Source organism: Crotalus tigris, unplaced genomic scaffold, assembly GCF_016545835.1.
Source record: "Crotalus tigris isolate CLP2741 ecotype Arizona unplaced genomic scaffold, ASM1654583v1 scf7180000019137.2069052, whole genome shotgun sequence".
Classification (NCBI taxonomy): Eukaryota; Metazoa; Chordata; class Lepidosauria; order Squamata; family Viperidae; genus Crotalus; species Crotalus tigris.
Window position 1 is genome coordinate 499,171 of NW_024097395.1, and position 20,826 is coordinate 519,996.

The 20,826-nt window shown below is 38.7% G+C and overlaps 1 protein-coding gene across 1 annotated transcript in view; it reads right to left on the reverse strand.

The window, feature by feature from the left end:
- Positions 1-20,826, reverse strand: part of NSMCE2 (NSE2 (MMS21) homolog, SMC5-SMC6 complex SUMO ligase) — a 251,358-nt gene that overhangs the window by 199,520 nt on the left and 31,012 nt on the right. The gene's annotated exons all lie outside the window — the stretch shown is intronic.

Here is a 20,826-nt window from a genome sequence, read left to right on the forward strand (position 1 = left end):
GACTTTAAATCCAGATTGGCAGTATCGTTTTTGAGATCTGCCCCAATTTCAAATGGTTGCTAAAGAACCAGTCATTAGTCGAGGACTATCTGCACCTACATTCATTTGTTTATTTCAAAAAGGAAATGCTTTTTCCAACCCTAAAAATACAGATCCAAAGACAGTTAACACCAGGTAAATATCCTCCTTCTCTTAATTGCTCAGGCAGAAGCACCAATAGCAAAATTTACTTCAGTGGAAATTGGGGAGTGCATGAAAATAGCAAGTATCATTTTCACTACAGTTTCCATGCATGTCAGTTGCAAATTCAGCTGAAGAGGTTGTTCTGCTTAAGGATGAGACATCGTTAAGGCAGCTTGTACTGCTCAGAAGCTCTGCTGGTTCCACATTTCTCGTAGTGTGGTGAGCCTGCTTCAAAAGACAAAGCCGAGTAGAAGTTTCTTCCCAACAATATGGACCTCTGAGACTGTGTTGCCTCAGTTAACTCTTAGAATGGAATTTCCAAAATAGGAAACTTCTGTTCCTGAACTCCAGAAATACCATTTTCTTGCCTGAGAGTGTTTTAGGGGGAAGTCCCTAATTACTTTCGCTGGTGGACAAGACTCTTACTCAGCTTCTCTATAGGTTCCAGCATCTGGGTCAAGCTTCAGGCAGGCTGAAATTATTCATTTATAAAACACATACAGACACTTTATCTCTCAAAGATGATGAAAAATAAATGAAGGGAAGCAGATGAATGAGGACTTCTGGCAACAGTAAAAAGCAGTGACGTATAGTGAAAGAAAAGTACAGGTAGTGCTTGATGTATGACCGCTCATTTAACAATGATTCAAATTAGTGATGGCTGCAGAAAGGATGATGTTATGGTTGGCAAAGCACTTAGGACCATCACAAAACATCAGACATACTCCTCCCTCCTGCAGCCACGCGTGATCATGATCTAGGGGCCTGATAACCTGTTTGCACATGACCAGTTGGCCACACGTCCTGAAATCATGTAAATCACCATCTAAAATCTTCTCAGCTGGCTTTCCCAGAAGGTCAATGGGGAAGCCTGCAGGGGGAATCGCAAAGCTGCAGTGGCCTCCCTATTGTCTCTGGGAGCTGGGTGAAAGAGCTACCTGCTGAAAGATTTCAGCTCTGTGCACGCAGGGAGCTCTTCCACCTCCTGTCAGAGATCAGAGGGAGCTGAATTCCAGGCAGGATTTTCAGTTCCTGACCACAAAGACATCATGGTAAGGTAAGGTGCACAGGATGCCTCAGAAGTGTTGGGTAGGCCGCACGCGAGTATACCTCCCTGCCCAGAGGCTGAAAAGCCTTGTTAGATTTCAGCAGGGAGAATTTTCAATTCCTGAGTAGAGAGTCACTCGCATGTGTCCTGTGCCAAGCCTCCCAAGGCCTCCCCCACCTGCAAGGCACCCTACACTTCTAACCAGGGACTCTCTCCTCTTAGCAACATGTGAGATCACTTAACAACCACAACCAGGAGTGCCAAGATTATGGTCTTGAGCAATCTCATGACATCTTGCTTAATGACTGCTTCTTTCAACAACTGAGGCTACAGTCCCAATTGTAGTTGTAATTCGGGGAAACTCATAGATCAGTCGTGGCGAACCTATGGCACGCGTGCCAGAGGCGGCACTCGGAGCCCTCTCTGTGGGCACACATGCCGTTGCCCCAGCCTTGCCTCCCCCCACGACCCCCTCCTCACCAGCAGCCTCTGTGGAGGAGAGTCGCCCCTGAGCATGGCCCATGCGGAGCAGCACAGCCAAGGACATGGCAGCCAGGCAGCGTAGACAAAACTCTGCCCTCACACCCCATCATGCACAGTTAATGCTGCGGGGCGCGGGCAGAGGGCGTGGCTGCCATGGCCTTGCTGGGCTGCCTGGGCAATCTATGGTGGGCCCTGGAGGCGGCGAGTGGCCCTTTGGGCAGGCGGGGTGGGGGCAGAGTGGGGGTGGGGCAGGGGGTGGAATGGGATGGGGCCAGATTTTGGGCACTCGGTCTCTAAAAGGTTCGCCATCACCGTCATAGATGAACACTCTGCATTCCTAAGCCCTTCAAGTAGATCAGGTCATGGAACAGACAGGCAAGGATTACTGGAACTCTATTGTTCTAGGGGGCCATTTCTTTTCAAACCTGACAAGTTTAAGATATGTGGGCTTCAACTCTCAGAATCCCCCAGCCAGAATTTTAGAAGATGAAGTCCACACATCTTAAACTTGCCAAATTTGAAAAATACTGTTCTAAGGTCTAGTAACAGTATCTTTGCCAATTGGTCTCTGCCTCCTCTTACACCAAACACAATCAAGGAAAAATTATTTTGACTCTCTTTTTCCACAGGGCTGGTAATAGCCACTCAGTAAAATTAGCTCACGAAGTCTTCAAAATCATAAGTAAAGGGGTTAAAAAAGTAATTTGAAAGCAGAAAAAAAAATGATGGACTATGTGAAATGTCCCTCTATCGTAAAGACTCTTCTCCATATACCTGGATTTACAGACAGAAACAAAGAGATCTAGAAAATGATATATAGGACTATATAAAGATATACATGTCTCCTCTGCATTGCTCCATGTTTAACTTAACCTGCCAAATGCCCACAAATAATAGCCGGTAAATATATGGGGTTGTCCAGACAATATTCTACCATCTACTGGGCTGCAGCAAAAATTGCAACAAGATGCAAGGAGCAAAACAGCAGGAGGAAGTGCAATCTCTCACAGCTTGTGATAATAGTAAACCCAAAACAAAATAAGACACTCAAATATACATCGTTCTGTCCTTCCCCATATTGGTGCCTTCTAGGGCAGGGGTGGGCAACTTGGGCAGCTTTACAACCTGTGGACTGGACATGGCTGGCTTAGGAACTGTCCACGCCTGTTTGAGAGCCATATGAGATACGAATCCTACCAAGGATGGAGAACCAGTATCATGCAGGGCCAGGAAGCAACACTTTCCAACTGAGTTCTGCCTGAGGAGGCCAGAACTTTATTTATTACTAGCTGTACCCAACCACGCTTTGCTGTGGCTCAGTCTGGTTAAATGGAAAAGAAAGAGAAGAGAAAGCGCATGTTTGTAATTTGTTTAATTTCACAAAGCTTGTGGGTATACAATATTTTTTGTTGTTCCATTGTCTGTGCAGATATAGAGATTGTCTGAAATCGTAGCGTGTGTTGCTTTTACGTCCAACAGATGGCGCTGTTTTTTTTAAAAAGCATGTTTTTACCTGTGACAGGTATGACATCTATATAATAGTAGGTATATAAAAACATAAAAACATGTGCATATTTGAATGCAACGTTGTGTCAAAATTTCAAAGTAATGAGTGAAGAACTTTCGGAGATTTAAGATTTTGAACAAACGAACATTTACATTTTTATTTATATAGATTTCATTTTATATGGCCAGTTATCTCAAGTTCATGACTATGGGTGACTAACAATAATTTTAAAAACTGAATAAAAATCTAAAAACACAAGAAACAACCCCAAAGACAACACAACTATTGTATCAATCACACTTCCTGATCTCTAGGTCCAGTGAGAGAATCATGGTTAGGGCTGGTCTCATCTCTGTTATGTTGTGATGTTTTGAAAGTGGATACAGTTGAATTTGCAGATTCCTTTTTCCCCCATTTTGGGGTCAGAGTTGCATGTCTACTTTCTAATAATGTTGCTTCCATCTTTTGATTGTATATTTCCTACACTTCTAGCCCGATTTTCTCCCAGAGCGGCATCAAAACATTATCAACAAATTGGGATGTAAGGGCCGTGGCAGCGCGGTGGTTAGAATGCAGTATTGCAGGCTAATTCTGCCAATTGCCAGGAGTTTGATTCTGATTGGCTCAAGGTTAACTCAGCCTTCCATCCTTCCAAGGTCAGTAAAATGAGGATCCAGATTGTTGGGGGCTGTAAACCGCTTAGAGAGGGCTGTAAAGCACTATAAAGTGGTATATAAGTCTATTGCTATGTACAGGTTGAGCTGCAAGAGAATGATTGGCCCAAAGTCAACCAAGGTCTTGGTATGGCTCAGGTAATTTAACAGGATTGTTTTTCTCTAATTAGTTTTGCCTAACTCACTAGATCTGGCATCCATTAAACAGGGCCATTTGGCAGAACCCAGGAAATGGATCTTTTCTGTCAATACCCCCTGATCTGTTTGGTTTGACCCTGCTGGCATTTCCTAAGTCCTTGAAGACCTGGGTGTCCGCCCAGATATGAGGCCAGGAGATTCCAATGTGCCCTCTTTTTTAACTTGCCTCCTAAGATTGATCACATCCCCCTATCTACAGGTAGTCCTCGCTTAACAACTGGTCATTTTACAACCATCCAAAGCTATGATGGCCACGGAACATGTGCCTTATAGTGCATAAAGCACCTCCGATGGTCATAAAATGGTTGTTCCCCTCTCAGGTCACATGCCATGTAAGATGGGTCAGCTTTATAATCTATTGCACCATTACATGGTCACATGACTGCAATTTGCAATGTTTGTATGCTTATAGTCACATGGATGGCTCAACGTATGATCATAAGGGCTTATGATCGTAATTTCAGGCTCAATTACACTCATAAGTCAGGGATTACCTGTAATGCCAGCTCAGTTCAGCTGCTTTGGACTCATGAACTCAACAAGGCTTACCTCCATTTGCATTTTTCTATGGGATAGATTGCTACAGGTGCAGAAAGCCATAAATTTAAAGAGTTGGTTTGGTATCTCTCTATTGAGTTTGACTGCCACCCTCTTCTTTTTCTTTCCTTTTTATTCATTACCTCTTCAAGAATCCTGTTCTTTCTGTCACTTGAACTCCTTACTTGCATCTATCTGACCATATCACTATATCGCACTCTTCACCCCATCAGCCAGTATAATTTAAGGTGGATGAAAGGGAACATCACATTGTCCTACAACTGGGAATGACAAATCTTTGCTGTTCTACTGTGAATCACTCAAAGAGCTATCAGTAGATCCCAATCGTATTTTCCTGTTTTAATTAATTGGTTTCGTATTTCTGCTGGTATACAAAAGCAGGAAGAGAATGAACAGAATAAAATGGAGATAAGAAAAAGTGTATAGCTTTCAATTCCACTTGCTGATTGGCATCAACAAAGGATTTAATGACTCTTCTATAATTATCTACAAGTCAGATATGCAGAGAGGGAGGAGTAACACTCCTTGGTATGAAACTGGAGTCATGTATATGCGTTGATATATCCTTTTGAAGTAGCCAGGAGCTTCTTAAAATGCAAGTGCCATTACTCAATTACTGCAGATATCCCTCCAATAAAACCTATATATAATATTATGTTAAGTGACTGAAATTCAAGATTTCCATGTTTTCACCCCAGAGGTTCCGTGAGATTTTGACATTTTCATCTTCAAGATTTTCACCCAAACCCTCAAGGAAAATGTTCAAACAAGACAAACTTCAAGATTAAAAAAGCCAGAACTAATTAAGAGATGTAGCTTGTTGCCAAAAGGCAAAATATATTATCTGGTCTGGGAATATCGACATTAACATACAGTATAGTAAAAGACTATAAGATTTAAGACGGGCATGTGAAGCCCCAAACTTCTGTGGGTTCCCACAATTTTCTCCAACCCCAGCTGGATAAAACTATAATAGAAAGTCTTAAGTAGACTTTTTAAAAAAGAAAATGAAGGGAGGGAAATGAAATTCCACCCCAAGGAAAATCTGAACATTCCGTCTATATGCATGACAAGTTTCTAGTCAATTTGCTCTGTGGTTCTCCATGTAGCCCTTAGTCCCCAACCAGAAAAGGTAGCTCCATATTATATAAGTCCTTCCTTCCTTCCTTCCTTCCTTCCTTCCTTCCTTCCTTCCTTCTGCGTATATCTCTTTTTTCATACCTTTTTTGCATTAAAAATGACATGAATAGTACCAGTCTATAAATGTATTCCATTGTTGTTTTTTTCCTGTGCTATAGTATTATACTGTAATGTTTTATATTTTCAAGTGGAAAAGAAAAATAAATTAAATTAAAAGTGCTAGCTGGAGAGATGAGAGATGAGAAGAATTTCTTTTCAAAGCTCCAGGACTTGTAACTTTCTTGAAAATGCCAAAAAGGCACTAGATAGCAATTGAGAATTATTGGCTTAAGTGGTTTAAAGTAACTAAGCCAAGTACAAGGCACAGTAACAACATGCACTTCCTATTTCACATGAACTCACAGGGGGCACTGGGGGGTCATAGTAAATTTGAACCTTACAACTTTACAAATGGAACGGTTAGGTATTGACGTAGGAACCAGTGAAAAAATTATTGAGCCACTAAAGGTGCTGTGAACCAAAAAATGGTGGTTATAGATTGCAACTACCTTTATGCTCTGTTTGCAAAAATCATAGAAACATCTGGTTCTCAGAAGCATCCAGAAAACAGGATGCTGAGCGAGAAAGGTCTTCAACTTGACTTACTAATGCTCTCTTCATATCTATTTCCTAACACTTCACTGCAATCACCTATCTCTTTGTGGTCCAGGTGTATTTATATTCCAATAGACATCTTTTGGCTGTTTGTGTTCAGTCAATACAAAAATGCACATGCATTTTGGGAAACCACAATCATACACACACAAACACTCACCACGTACATATGCAGGAGGCCCCAAATCAATAGAAGAGAATAACTGTAGCTCAGTGTTGAACTGTGGAATCCTTGTTGCCCTCTTGGTTCTTTGCTTGCAGACATTTCATTACCTGACTAAGTAATATCATCAGTACATATCCTGGTACTGATCTGACAAGTAGGTAACAATATATATTTGTTTCGGCGACATGAAGGCAGTATTCCAGTATTTGAGGGGCTGCCACAAAGAAGAGGGTAAACTATTCTCCAAAGCATCAGAGGGCAAGACAAGAAACAATGGTTAGAAACTGACCAAAGAGAGAAGCAACCTGGAATGAAGGAGAAACTTCCTAACAGTGAGGACAATTAACCATGGAACAGCTTGCCTTCAGAAATCGTGGGCACTCCATCACCGGAGATTTTTAAGAAGAGACTAGACAGTCACTTGTCTGAAATAGTATAGGTTCTCCTGCTTGAGCAGGGGGCTAGACTAGAACACCTCCAAAGTCCCTTCCAGCTCTATTCTATTCTATTCTATTCTATTCTATTCTATTCTATTCTATTCTATTCTATTCTATTCTATTCTACATTCTATTCTATTCTATTCTATTCTACATTCTATTCTATTCTATTCTATTCTACATTCTACATTCTATTCTATTCTATTCTACATTCTATTCTATTCTATTCTATTCTATTCTATTCTACATTCTATTCTATTCTATTCTATTCTATTCTATTCTATTCCATTCCATTCCATTTCACTGATGTTATCTAATTGGGTTATAAAATGTCTGTAAGTTCAGAGAGCATCAAGGATTCCACAGAAGTCAAGACTTTTCACTCTTCTTTTCACAGGAAAGAAGAGTGAAAGAAGAGGAAAGAAGAGCAACTGTCTCTTAGTTTCTCCAACTTTTCCTTTCCTTTCCTTTCCCTTCCCTTCCTTTCCTTTTTTTTTTTTTTGGTTTTGTCAATTGCTTTATTATTCATCCTCTTATCTGTCTTATTTCTCCAGAAAATATCTTCTCCATATAAGTATAATCCCTCGTATACTTTAAGCAATAATTCTTGCAAAACATATGCAAGTTGAAATCCATGACGGCTCCAGATAGCATTATATCAGCCTTTCCTGAATTTCTCAATGTGTGTGGTAAACTCAGCATTGGGAAAATTCAGATTAAAAAATTATTCCCAGGGAATAAGGGAAGAGGATGGAAAAATGAACCAAAGCCAAATATTGGCCCCAAACATATCCATTGTAGAGAGCATACTCAACTTCTTCAACGTGGCCTATTAGTTTCTATAATTTTCAATGTGCAATATCAGTCTACATAGATGTAGGCTAGGACTACATGTGTCCACCTCCAAATCTTGGACCTGATGCCAAGAATTCCTTGAAAATTTTCCAACAAAATGTAGTTTTTAGGATGGCATAAAGAGAAAATCATTAAATCCATATGGAATAATCATGTGTTTAATCAGTTGAGTCCAGACGTGCTCAACAATAAGATGGATAGCATATAAATTCAATACATGAATTAAAAATAAACTATTTAATTTTAAATTTCAAGCTTAAAATTCAGTTTAATTAGTATTTGTTTGATCTGAGTACTCTTTGCAGAGGGTTTCTGAATTCCCTGAGTCTCAAGGCCTCCAGAATACTTTATACAAACATGGTACTGGTAGTCCTCAACTTACAATTGGTCACTTAGAGACCGTTCCAAGTTATGACGGACCTCTCCTGGGATACTTACAAGCCGAACTTCCAACAGCCACTCTCATCCACAGTCATGTGACTGCATTTTGGGTGCTCAGCAACCAGCCCACACTTATGGCCATTTGCAGCATCCTGCAATCATGTGACTACATTTTATAACCTTTGGTAAAAAAAGAAAAAGGGCATTTATTTCTGGGTTTTGGCAAAACATCCCAGAGTGAACAATTGGTTTATTTATTGACTGCAGCATTTGCTTAACAACTGCTGCAAAAAAGATTATAAAATTGGGCTGGTCACGTAGACTCCCAACCTTTTGGGCACCAGGGATTGGTTTTGTGGAGAAAGGTCCCCTGGTGTAGGTGACCCATTTTACAACCATCACAACTTATGACTATAATGGGCAAAGTCCATTATGGTCGTAGGTCAAGGATTACCTGTATTTGGAATCTAGTCATACAAAAATAGTCTGGATTTAGATGGAATAGCATTGAACACCATGGAAGAGTCCATGTGGGATAACAGGTAAGATGTTGGAGTAGGAACTAGGAGGCACATTCTAATTCTAACAGAATAACAAAATGATAGAGTTGGAAGGGACCCTGGAGGCCTTATCCAACCCTATACCATTTCAGACAAATGGTTGTCCAATTTCTTCCTCCAATGATCTAGAACCCACAATTTCTAAAGTCATGTTGTCCATCAATTGCTTTATACTAAGAGCTATGTGAGTATTGCTCTAAGGCAAGCCAACCCTGATCCATGCAGGACAAACATTAAGAAAAACAATGTCTAGGTTAGATATCAGGCCCAAGTATTTTTTTTTAAAAAAAATTACGGTGCTTATAGGTTTGGAAAACTGTTTCTATATTGTATCAAGACAATGGGAAAAATAACATGGGAATGTCTCTGTTACTAACCATCATGACACCAGAATGATAAAATGTGCACTGAAATGTCATGACATATGGCTGCCATTTTGTACTTGGGCCATGATGTTTGCATGCAATTAACTTAAACATCAGATTTTGCATTGCAGTGTCTTCATCCCCCTGACCCCCTGCCTCAGGAATGACTATGACTATATATAGAAAAAGGCTGAATTTGGTCCAGAATGGCAATAGGGATTTAGCATGACATTCAATGGGTAAGTAATAATTACTTAGCCGACCATGTCTCTGTGCACACGCGCATACCTTCAAGTCAGTGTTGACTATTGGCAACTATCTGGACCTGCAGTTGTCTTGGCAAGATTTTCAGAAGTGTTTTGTCCTTGCCTTCTTCCTAAGCTTGAGAAAGGGAGTGAGCGAGGGAGATTGGCCCTAAGTTACCCAGTTGGCTTTGCGTCTACAGCACGACTAGAACTCACAGTCACCCAGTTTCTAGGCTGATGCCTTAACCACTACATCAAACTGACTCTCTGGCACACCTGACCACATCAGCAAATTGTCTCTCTAGCTCACCCTGTGTCATGCCCAACTGGATGGTAGCACCTAACCACTCAGTCTGATTTTGAAAGACAAAGCATGCTCAGATCTGGTTAATTCTTAGATTGAAGGCCATCAGAAAATTTCAAACAAATCCACTTCTCTGTCATTTCCAACAAAACTACATGAATGGGACTATGAAATTTGGTACAAACTATATCTTTAACATACCTCACAACCAATGTTATAATGCATAATTCCAAGGAACAGCATTTGGCTATAGAGAATGAATGAATGAATGAATGACTTTGAAAAAGAACTGAATTAACTATTATTTAACTAGGTTAAAAATTAAAAAAAAATATAAGGATTTACCCCATTCATTATTGCTGTGAATTACCCAATATCTTTCAATGGACAACTTGCTTTTTATCATGAAATATCACACATTTGACATATATCACATATTTATCCAACTTTGTCCTGGATAGGAACTCTTTCTTAATGGAGCTTGCTATGTTTTTAAAGACTTTAAACAGTATTTTTAAGAGTCTCTTTTCCTAATATAGCCAGAGAAAAGCAGACACCTGTTGGCTGGGAAAAGCTATGGTTCTAAGATGGAAAGTCAATTTGCAGGTGTGCTAAATGAGCTAAATGTTTTCTGGATCCTGGTCTGAAACTAAATTATCAGAAGTGGGCTGTATTCCAGGGCTAGTGCTAGTGTAAAAACAAGTATGTCTCCCACAATGATTATTCCATACGGTTTGGGTCATCTTTTTCTATTAAAAAGTGAAAGTAAACTATTACAAAAATGTTCTATTTTTTTTTTCATCAGCTAAAATGTCCCACAAAAAAAGCATTGTTGACACAGAACCACGATGTCAAAATACATTCCTGGAACAAAAGGTTAAAGTCCTCTACAATATTTCATTCTATAGGGATTTCAGTCATAATAAAACAAAGTGGTGACTCAGAACTGAACACAAATCCACTAATATGCATTAGTCATTCAACAAAACAGCGTGCTAAGGGTTTACAGAAAATATGTTTGAAGAGGAAAAAGAAAATTAAAAAACGAAGCCTAGCCAATGGTAATGTAAGATTCTATTTTCTCAATTTATCAGAATTGTTCCCTTTTTATCAAACTTTTATAAATACATGATAAAACACTCCTAGGCCAATACCTCATAATACTGCTGAGAAGCTCTTCAAGGGTAGTCAGTTTTGGCAACCATGTCTTCCTGAAAGAAAGCTGGCCCAACTCACCTGTCAAATATATAGGTAGTCCTCGACTTACAATCACAAATGAGCGCAACAATTTTGTGGTTAAGCAAGACAATAAATAGGTTTTGCCCTATTTTACGACCTTTCTTGCCCAAGTTGTTAAGTGAATCACTGCGGTGGTTAAGACACTAACCCAGATATTAAATGAATCTGGCTTTCCCAATGAATTTGCTTGTCAGAAGATCGAAAAAGATAATAGTGATAATGATAATGATGATGATAATGATGATGATGATGATGATGATGATGATGATGATGATGATGATGATGATAATAATAATAATAATAATAATAATAATAATAATAATAATAATAATAATAATGTTGGAAGGGACCTTGGGGGTCATCTAGTCCAACCCCCTGCTCAGGCAGGAAACCCCATACCACCTCAGACAAATGGCTGTCCAGGCTCTTCTTAAAAACTTCCAGTGTTGGAACATTCATGAGTTCTGGAGGCAGGTTGTTCTACTGATTAATTGTTCTAACTGTCAGGAAGTTTCTCCTTAGTTCCAGGTTGCTTCTCTCCTTGATTAGTTTTCATCCATTGCTTCCTGTCCTACCTTCAGGCGCCTTGGAGAATAGTTTGACGCCCTCTTCTTTGTGGCAGCCCCTCAGATATTGGAACACTGCTATCATGTCCCCCCTCATCCTTCTCTTCATTAAACTAGACATACCCAATTCTAGCAGCCTTTCCTTAATGCTTTAGCCTCCAGTCCCCTAATCATCTTTGTTGCTCTTCTCTGTACTCTTTCTAGAGTCTCAACATCTTTTTTACATTGTGGTGATCAAAACTGGATGCAGTATTCCAAGTGTGGCCTTACCAAGGCATTGTAAAGCGGCAATAATACTTCACGTGATCTTGAGTCTATCCCTCTGTTAATGGAGCCTAGTACTGTGTTGGCCTTTTTTGGCAGCTGCAGCACACTGCTGGCTCATATTTATGTGAGTGCCCACTAGGATTCTGAGGTCCCTCTCACAGTTACTACTATTGAACAAGGTACCCCCTATACTATACCTGTACATTTGGTTTTTCTTGCCTAAATGTAGAACCTTACTTTTTTCACTATTGAATTTCATTTTGTTAGATAGCGCCCAGTGTTCAAGTCTGTCCAGATCCTCCTGTATTCTAAGCCTGATGATCACATGATCCCAGGACACTGCAACTGTCATAAATATGAGTCAGTTTTCAAACATCCAAATTTTGAGCACATGGCCACAGGGACGCTGCAACAGTAGTAATTGTGAAAAACAGACACAGATACTTTTTCCAGTGCCATTGTAACTTCAAATGGTCACGAAACAAAGGGTTGTAAGTCAAGGACTACCTGTAATCTACTGTGACATTCTTGTTACTTTCTTAATCATTTTTCTTTTGCTGATGAGGGAATTAGGACTTGGGGGAGCAGATAAGGAGCTTCGGAGAGCCTTCGCTGTTTCCAACATTGTCCATGGAGTCGCGATGGGTCGGACACGACTTCGCAACTAACAACAAGGTTATTCAGTTGCCATCTCTTCCTTAATATCAGCTGGATTTTCCTCAGGAGAACTTCTCCCGGCATTAAACCATTTTTAATTCCATCTTCAAAATGGAGATGGCAAATGCTGAAACATTCAGAATGCAAGTCTGCAAGTTGCAGAACTTCCTCAGCAATATCCACCTTAAAATAAATAAGATCAGCTACTCATAGACTGTATAAGGACAGGAAGGGATTTTACCTCTTTCAGAGCTTTAGGAATTCAGAAATGTAGGCAGACTGGATTTGGAAAATGAAGCTTGCAGGGGCTTTAAGTTTACAAAAAGAGCCAAATTTTTGGGAAAGCAGCTTTAGTGCCTCAGAGCTGGAAGGATTTTTCAGCATGTCACATTTACTGAAAGATTGAAGGGATTTTTTTTAAAAAAAAGCTGTAACGCTCCCCTGCATAAAAAGGAAAACGGTAATAGAAAGTTCAGTTGTAGCCCTCTCCCATTTTCAAAACTGAAAGTAAGGATGCAAAGCAAAGTTACTACTAAATGTTAAAGCAGAAAAAAAAAATCTGGAAAAAAATGCATCTTAAAATAAAACCATCTCTAAGTCTTTACATTACTTAGGACTGGGAAAACTGGTGTGCATGTGGGATATTATAACCATTAAACCAACTGTAAAAGCACCAGAGCAGAATTTGAGACAGTAACATCTCAAGAAAGTATTCAATATTTTCTGCATAATCTTTCCACTTATTGCAACTATTTAACTTAGTGGCAAATCTGAGATCTCCAACATTGTATCAGTGGTATTTATCTGTTTGTTTGTTTTCACATTTCTAAACTCCCTGTGCTCATAAAAAAAACTCTCCTTATGTCTTTGTCTATCCCTTCCCATTCTTTTTAAGCTTACATAATTTTAAACTAAATTTTAAAAAACCAAGCACACTACCAAGCAAAACAATAGCTTCTGATATCATTTTTCTTCCAAGATTTTCCTTGTATTCCAAAGAAGCAACAAACTGATGAAGTATATCCAGCTTGCCTTCTGATAAACCAGTGTTTTTCAAACTTGGCAACTGGAAGACGTGTGGACTGCAACTCCCAGAATTTCCCCAGTCACCATGGACTCGGGAAATTCTGAAAGCTGAAGTCCACACATCTTTCAGTAACCAAGTTTGAAAATCACTGTGATAAACCAATGCTTTGAGACCCAAGCAATCATTCCTTTAATGGGGAAGGCCATCCACAAACCAAAATCAGCCCGTGCCCACTGACCCAAAAGGGTTGCAATCATTATACACATGCATACTGAGGCATTTAAATCAGAAGTGAGAAATCTAAGGTTTGGGGAACCATTTTGGGAGTTTATGGTTGTTGTTTTCTTAAAGTGTGCTACGTCTATTTTAGAGTTTACAGCTATTTTTACTTTAAAATAGGAATAAATTGCACTGTCAATTAACAGCAACCACAGTTTAGGAGCACAGAAAATGCTTTAGGGATCTGATGTGGCCCTGAGTTGAAAATTGCCCACTTCTGATTTAAATGACCAAACGTCTTTTTTAAAAAAGGGATTCCAGATGAGCAATCAATTGTTCAAATAAATACAGCCTTTTTTCTACAATACATCCTAGAGTCCTTGTCTCTATTTTCCATGGCAAAAGATAGTCCAGGTAGTCCTTAACTTAAAACCACAATTGAGCCCCAAATTTCCATTGCTAAGCAGAACATGTTAAGTGAATTTCGCCCCATTTTAGGACCTTCCTCGCCACAGTTGTTAAGTGAATCACTGCAGTTGTTAAAAACATGGTTGTTAAGTGAATCTGGCTTCCCCATTGATTTTGCCTGTCAGAAAGTCGCAAAAGGCAATCACATGACCCAGGGACACTGCAATTGTCATAAATATGAATCGCGTGAACATGAGGATGCTGCAATGGTTGTTAACCAGCATAAGTCACTTGTTTCAGTGTTGTTGTAACTTCAGTCACTAAATGAACTAATGTAAGTCGAGGACTGCACATACGTATTAAATTATTTTGCATGTAAAACTTCCAACATTTGTGGAAACGAGAACAATTTGGTTTCAATAGTCTTCCTTGGTAATAATCTCCATTCTCATATCGGTCAAGATGAGTTCCTCTATATCACTCATTTGCTTCCCTTTTTGTCTTCTTCCTCCGCATGCAAAGTGATTCCTATCTGGATATGGTTTGCAAAACTTCCAGGTTCCAAGTGTTATACAACAAAGACTACTGAGGAAGTGTTAGCAAATTTCCCACCAGAAGTTGCATTTGCATGAAGAATCCTAGCACCACCCAAGCTATTGCCCATTCAGCAGCCAACCAATCTCTTGCATCATACCACCACCCTATCATTTGATTGCTCATACTTTTACACATTCACACACACACACACACACACACACACACACACACACACACACACCACCCACAGGGTGGCAAATTGTACGGCTAGCATCAAAAATGCATCAGCACTTCTTAACAACATGCTTTTCTTGTCCCTTCCATCTCCCAGATATGGAATATTGTCTTCTCCAATTATATAATAGGAAATTGATTCCAGTAACACACTTTGTAATTAACTGGTCAATAATGAGAGAGAGAAGGTCAACTGCTGCACCTTTTAGTAAGCTATCTTCTAACTTCCTAAGAACATCCAACATGTCCAGTTTTAAGACACTAAAACTCTGGCACTGTTGGAGGTATTTAGATTGCAATTCCCAGTGTGCAAAGAGGGAAAGTTGGTTGCAGATTATAGGTAAGTCCTGATTACTGCGATTAATGGATCCTACAAAATGATTGCATTATTCAGATTGCTCCATTTGAAGTGATATTTCTATGGAAAATTGATTCCAACTCAATGGAAATAGGCAATGAAATGTTTTTAAGCAGAAATATATATATATATATATATATATATATATATATATATATATATATATAATATTAATTTTCTATTTTTACAATCAAGTGCCTAATAGACAACATGATGACTAAGTCCATTAGTAATTCCGTGGTACATGTAAGCTTCTTCAAACTAAATCCAATATTACACCCTCCAGTACATCCTCTCTTCTTCTGGTAATACACATTTTTTCACACTAAGCAAATACAATTCTTATTGTTGTGAGTAAATATACAACTGCGTATCAACATCTGTTACATTTTTCTAATAGTGTCAATAATATCAGTTTATAATATTTTTTCTAACCAAAGTAATATCTTAATTGCATTTGCACTCAATATCCCATTTATTCAGTCTATATCCTATTTTCGCTTTTTTTAATTTTAATTCCCCATCTATGTTCAAAATATCCCAATCATTTATAATTTCAGAACAAGTTATGTTTGGGTAACCAAAAGCTTCCCTTATTCAAAGTTCTTAACCTATTCTTATTTCCCTTTTCATACCAAGATATGATATTCTGATTACAAATCCTATCTATCTAGTTATAATAATACTTCTGTTTCTAGCAATCTATTCTTAATCATATTCAAACATCTAATTGGTAATTCTTTTCACTAATATGTATATTAATGAAATAATACAGTAAAGGATAAGGAGAGTGTGCTTATGATTTAAATTTATGGTTAATAAAATCAGAGTATAGAAAGCAAACAAAAAAAAAACTGTCATACATTCAGGCATTCCAACATCTTATCCTTTTAATGTTGCTACGACCACATTCATGTCATTCAATTGCATTAAATTTTTGCTCTAAAGTAAATAGCAAGTCTCTTCTTTTTACAAATTATACTGTTTGTTAATATACTGAGTATATTCTTTACAAAATGTATACTTCTTTTTAAAATTTATACTTCGACAGAACTTTCCATGTCTCCATTATGTACAGAGATTGTCAAAAACCACAACTGTGTATATGTTAACCTCACTTTAACTGAATTTTGAGCCACAGTAATTTGAATATTACATTATTCAAAATTGTACTATTGCAACTTAAATGCAAATAAATCCTACTTCTCAGTCAAGTGTTTGCTCTCATCTGTAGAATAATACCGGTAGTCCTCAACTTAGGACCACAATTGAGCCCAACATTTCTGTTGCTAAGCGAGACAGTTAAGTGAATTTTGCTCAATTTTACAACCTTTCTTGCAACAGTTGTTAAGTGAATCACTGAAGTTGTTAAGTTGTTTAACACAATTGTTAAATGAATCTGGCTTCCCAATTAACTTTTCTTGTCAGAAGGATGTAAAAGGTGTTCACATGAACTTGGGACACTGTGACTTCATAAATATGAACCAGGCATCCAAATTTTGATCACGTGACCATGAAGATGCTCAGTGATTATAAGTGAAAAATGGTCATAAGTCACTTTTTTCAGTACCATTATAACTTCGAATGGTCACTAAATGAAGGGTTGTAAGTCAAGGACTACCTATGTATCTAAATTCTCTTTGTACCCCATCTATTATATTATGAAACTATTGCCGACTTCTTTTCGTTTAGAAACTTTACTACAATTTTAGGATGTTTCAGTACAAGTTATCGTAAAGACACACAGTTCATTTCAAGGGTGGTAAAAAATAAATAATAAAAACATTGAATTTAGTACTCATAGGAGGAAGCCATACTGCAGATAGTGATGCCATAAAGCCAGGCAAAATCATTATGCTACATTTGCTGGTTGATATCATGACAGTTAAAAGAAACAGTATGATGAAAATATACCTGCAAATACAGGTAGTCCTCGACTTACAACAGTTCATTTAGTGACTGTTCGAAGTTACAACGACATTGAAAAAAGTGACTTATGACTGTTTTTCACACTTACAACTGTTGTAGCATCCCCATGATCATGTGATCAAAATTCAGACGCTTGGCAACTGGCTCACATTTATGACGGTTGCAGTGTCCTGGGGCCATGTGATCACCTTTTGCGAACTTCTGACAAGCAAAGTCAGTAGGGAAGCCAGATTTACTTAACAAACATGTTACTAATTTAACAACTGCAGTGATTCACTTAACAACTATGGCAAGAAAGGTCATAAAATGGGGCAAAATTCACTTAACAACTGTCTCATTAGCAACAGAAATGTTTGACTCAATTGTGATCTTACGTTGAAGACTACCTGTACACTGTACTACAGTGAACACTGTAACCCATATACTCAATTGGTCATTATCAAAGAAAGTATATTTTCCTTAACAAAATCTTAATTTGAAAAAGTGCTACAATCAGATTTCTTCAAGTATATGATCTTTAATACAGATCTCAGCCATCTCTGATTAACTAACAGCTGCATAAAAAATTCCATATGTGTGATAGGTACTCCTTGACTTACGACCTATCATTAAACAACTGTTTGGAGTTACAAATGGGGCAAAACAGCCTTGGAAAGGTTGCTTTATGGCCCATAAAGTACTTCTAGCCTTCGTAAAATGTTGTGGCACCTTCCCCCCCCCCCCCGCACTGTGTTCACAGGACTGTGATTTTGGGCACGTGACAACGGGTTCACATTTACAACTGGTTGTGGCATCCTATGGTCACATGGCCACAATTTATGACATTTTTTGTTTGATTTGCAGCATTTTTCCAGCAAAAAATGCCCATCTGGGAAATGGGTTCACATATGCGACATGATTCCCCTAATGACTGTTGTAAAAACAGTCGTAAAATCTAGTCCAGTGAAATGGGTTCCTCGACTTATGATTGTTACAACTTACGACCAAAATTCTGGTCCCAACTGCAGTCATAAGCCGAGGATTACCTGTCCTTTGTCCTGAGTTTATTTTTGCTCTTTATGCTGCCTCATGAGAAAGAAAAAAAATGAAAATAATTTTTGCTACTGGTTATTGGAATAGTAAGAGCTGTATGCAAATCTCTGTATATTTCCCATACTTCCCCAATCTGGTGCTCTCACGATAGGTTGAAAATTCAGACAACTGCAATCCCATCACATCTGTCTGGCTCGCCCTTGAAGAAGTCTGCAAAATGGACTACTGTATAATCTTGGCTTGTTTGCACTTTGTGACATTTTAAATAAAATATAATTTTTTCCTCCTTTTTAAAAATTTCACTAAATGAAGAGATCTTTAAGCCCACTGCTTAATTTTACTAATTTAATGTTGATCAATCTGAAGAAAAAGGGAGGGAGAAATAAAAAATAACCTAAGCCCATCGAAAAAGAGAAGTAACAGAAGGTGGGTTACCTGCCAGGTAAGCTAAAAGGAGCACAGAAGGGAGCTTTCATTTCTGCTCAAACAAAGGGGTTCCCAAAGCCAATTGTTAGAAATATAACAGCAATTGCTTGTTTCTTATTCAGTGAGTGCTGAGTCAATCAAATGAGGATGTTGGTGTGGCTCACCTGCCCTTTTGCTCTTACAACATCTTAAGTCAACAAAAACTTGGCTTTCTCAGCTACGCACCTATACATTTTGCTACCAATCTTTCATTTTCGACAGACCCTTTTATTGTTTTATAAGTAGCAAGGGTGAAGGATTATTTGAGGTAGAGGGAAGAAGAAGAAAAAAAAAAAAGAAATGCACAGCTCTGGGAACCAGCAAATTAAGCTATTTTCCAAAGCACCTGAAGGCAGGACAAGAAGCAACGGGTGGAAACTCATCAAGGAGAGAAGCAACCTAGAACTAAGGAGAAACTTCCTGACAGTGAGAACAATTAATCAGTGGAACAGCTTGCCTCCAGAAGCAGTAAATGCTCCAACACTGGAAGTTTTTAAGAAGAGACTGGACAGCCATTTGTCCGAAATGGTGTAGGGTTTCCTGCCCGAGCAGGGGGTTGGACTAGATGACCTCCAAGGTCCCTTCCAACTTTACTACTATTACTATTACATCTCATGATTACTTACTCAACACCCACCAATCTGCCAAAAACAGCTACTGCGGCTGCTCATAATGAATGCCACTAAATGTGATTCCTGTAAAGCAATCATGCTGACAGGGTTATCCAAGGTCAGCTCTTCATCAAAACAGCCTGGGTATCCCCATCCATGTAAAATACATCACAATTTGGGATTTTTATTAACAAGGGAGAAAGGGCATTTTCTGCCAACATCCTTGCTGAAGGCTATGAAAGAGCAGGAATGCCAGTTCTGCTTTTCTACCAGCCCCTGGGCCTTTGCCCTTCACTTCCCCCTTATGTTGTAGGACAAAGGCTTTGCTTCCAAAATTGACCGAACAGCAAAGCTTTCTCAATCTGTGGCAACCGTATCTATAACTAGAATGTCACGATCTTTCCTCTCGGTCAGTGCGATGGAACAGAGGCTAAGTGACTTATTCATGAGGGGTCCTTGATGCTCTCTAAGCTTGGTAAATTTTATTTGCAAAGATTTCATTCAAACTAGGTAATAACATCATCAATACAGTTCACTGATGATGTTACCAAGTTGGGTAATGAAACGTCTGCAAGAAAATAATCAAGTTCAGAGAGTATCAAGGACCCATCATTTCAAGCCTGAGCTACAAATGTGCTCCTTTATATCATCATCATCATTATCATAGAGTTGGAAGGGACCTTGGAGGTCTTCTAGTCCAACCCCCTGCTCAGGCAGGAAACCCTATACCATTTCAGACAAATGGCTGTCCGGTCTCTTCTTAAAAAGTTCCAGTTTTTAATTTATTCAAAGATAATAATTCTTTATTCAATTTATTATTAGAGTCTTTAAGACACTTAAGGGTTGTGGAATCTCTAGAAGAAAGGACTAATCCAGCTTGCCAGTAAAACTTTGAAAAAGTATGTCTGAAGAGACAGTTTTGGCATGTTTCATGCTACTGCTCTTTTCACAATGTCAAACCCACCTCCATGCCTCTCACTGCTTTCTGATCTATCCAACCCAACTTTCTGATCTCTGGCTTCAATCAATCCTACAGTTTTTGCTATACCACCTGGTTGCTAATATCTCAAGTTATCCAAACTTCTTAACCAAACCTAAGCCCCTAACAGATTTGGTGCTATAAATCATCAGAAAAGTCTCTGAATTGTTAATATTCCTTCCCCTAACTCTAATCTTCATTTCCATATATTATAATTGCATCTCATTAAATAGTTCAGACATCCCCAACTTGGTTCCCTGTAGACGTGTTGAGACTACAACTCCCAGAATTCCTTAGGTTCCTGGCTGTGAATTGTAGTCCCTTCACAGTAGTGTGGTCCTGAATTGGGAATGGATGGAGTTGGGTGTTCTTAAAGTTTCCTAGCACCGTCACTCACCTTTCCCTTTATTCTACCACAGAATTTTTTTCCTTCTCTTTAAATTCTCATCTTCCATATATAGCTATATAGCTTTCATAACCTCTCCTTTCCCCCACCCCAAGGGTTTTTTTTCTTTTTTTGCACAATTTCGAGTACTTCAT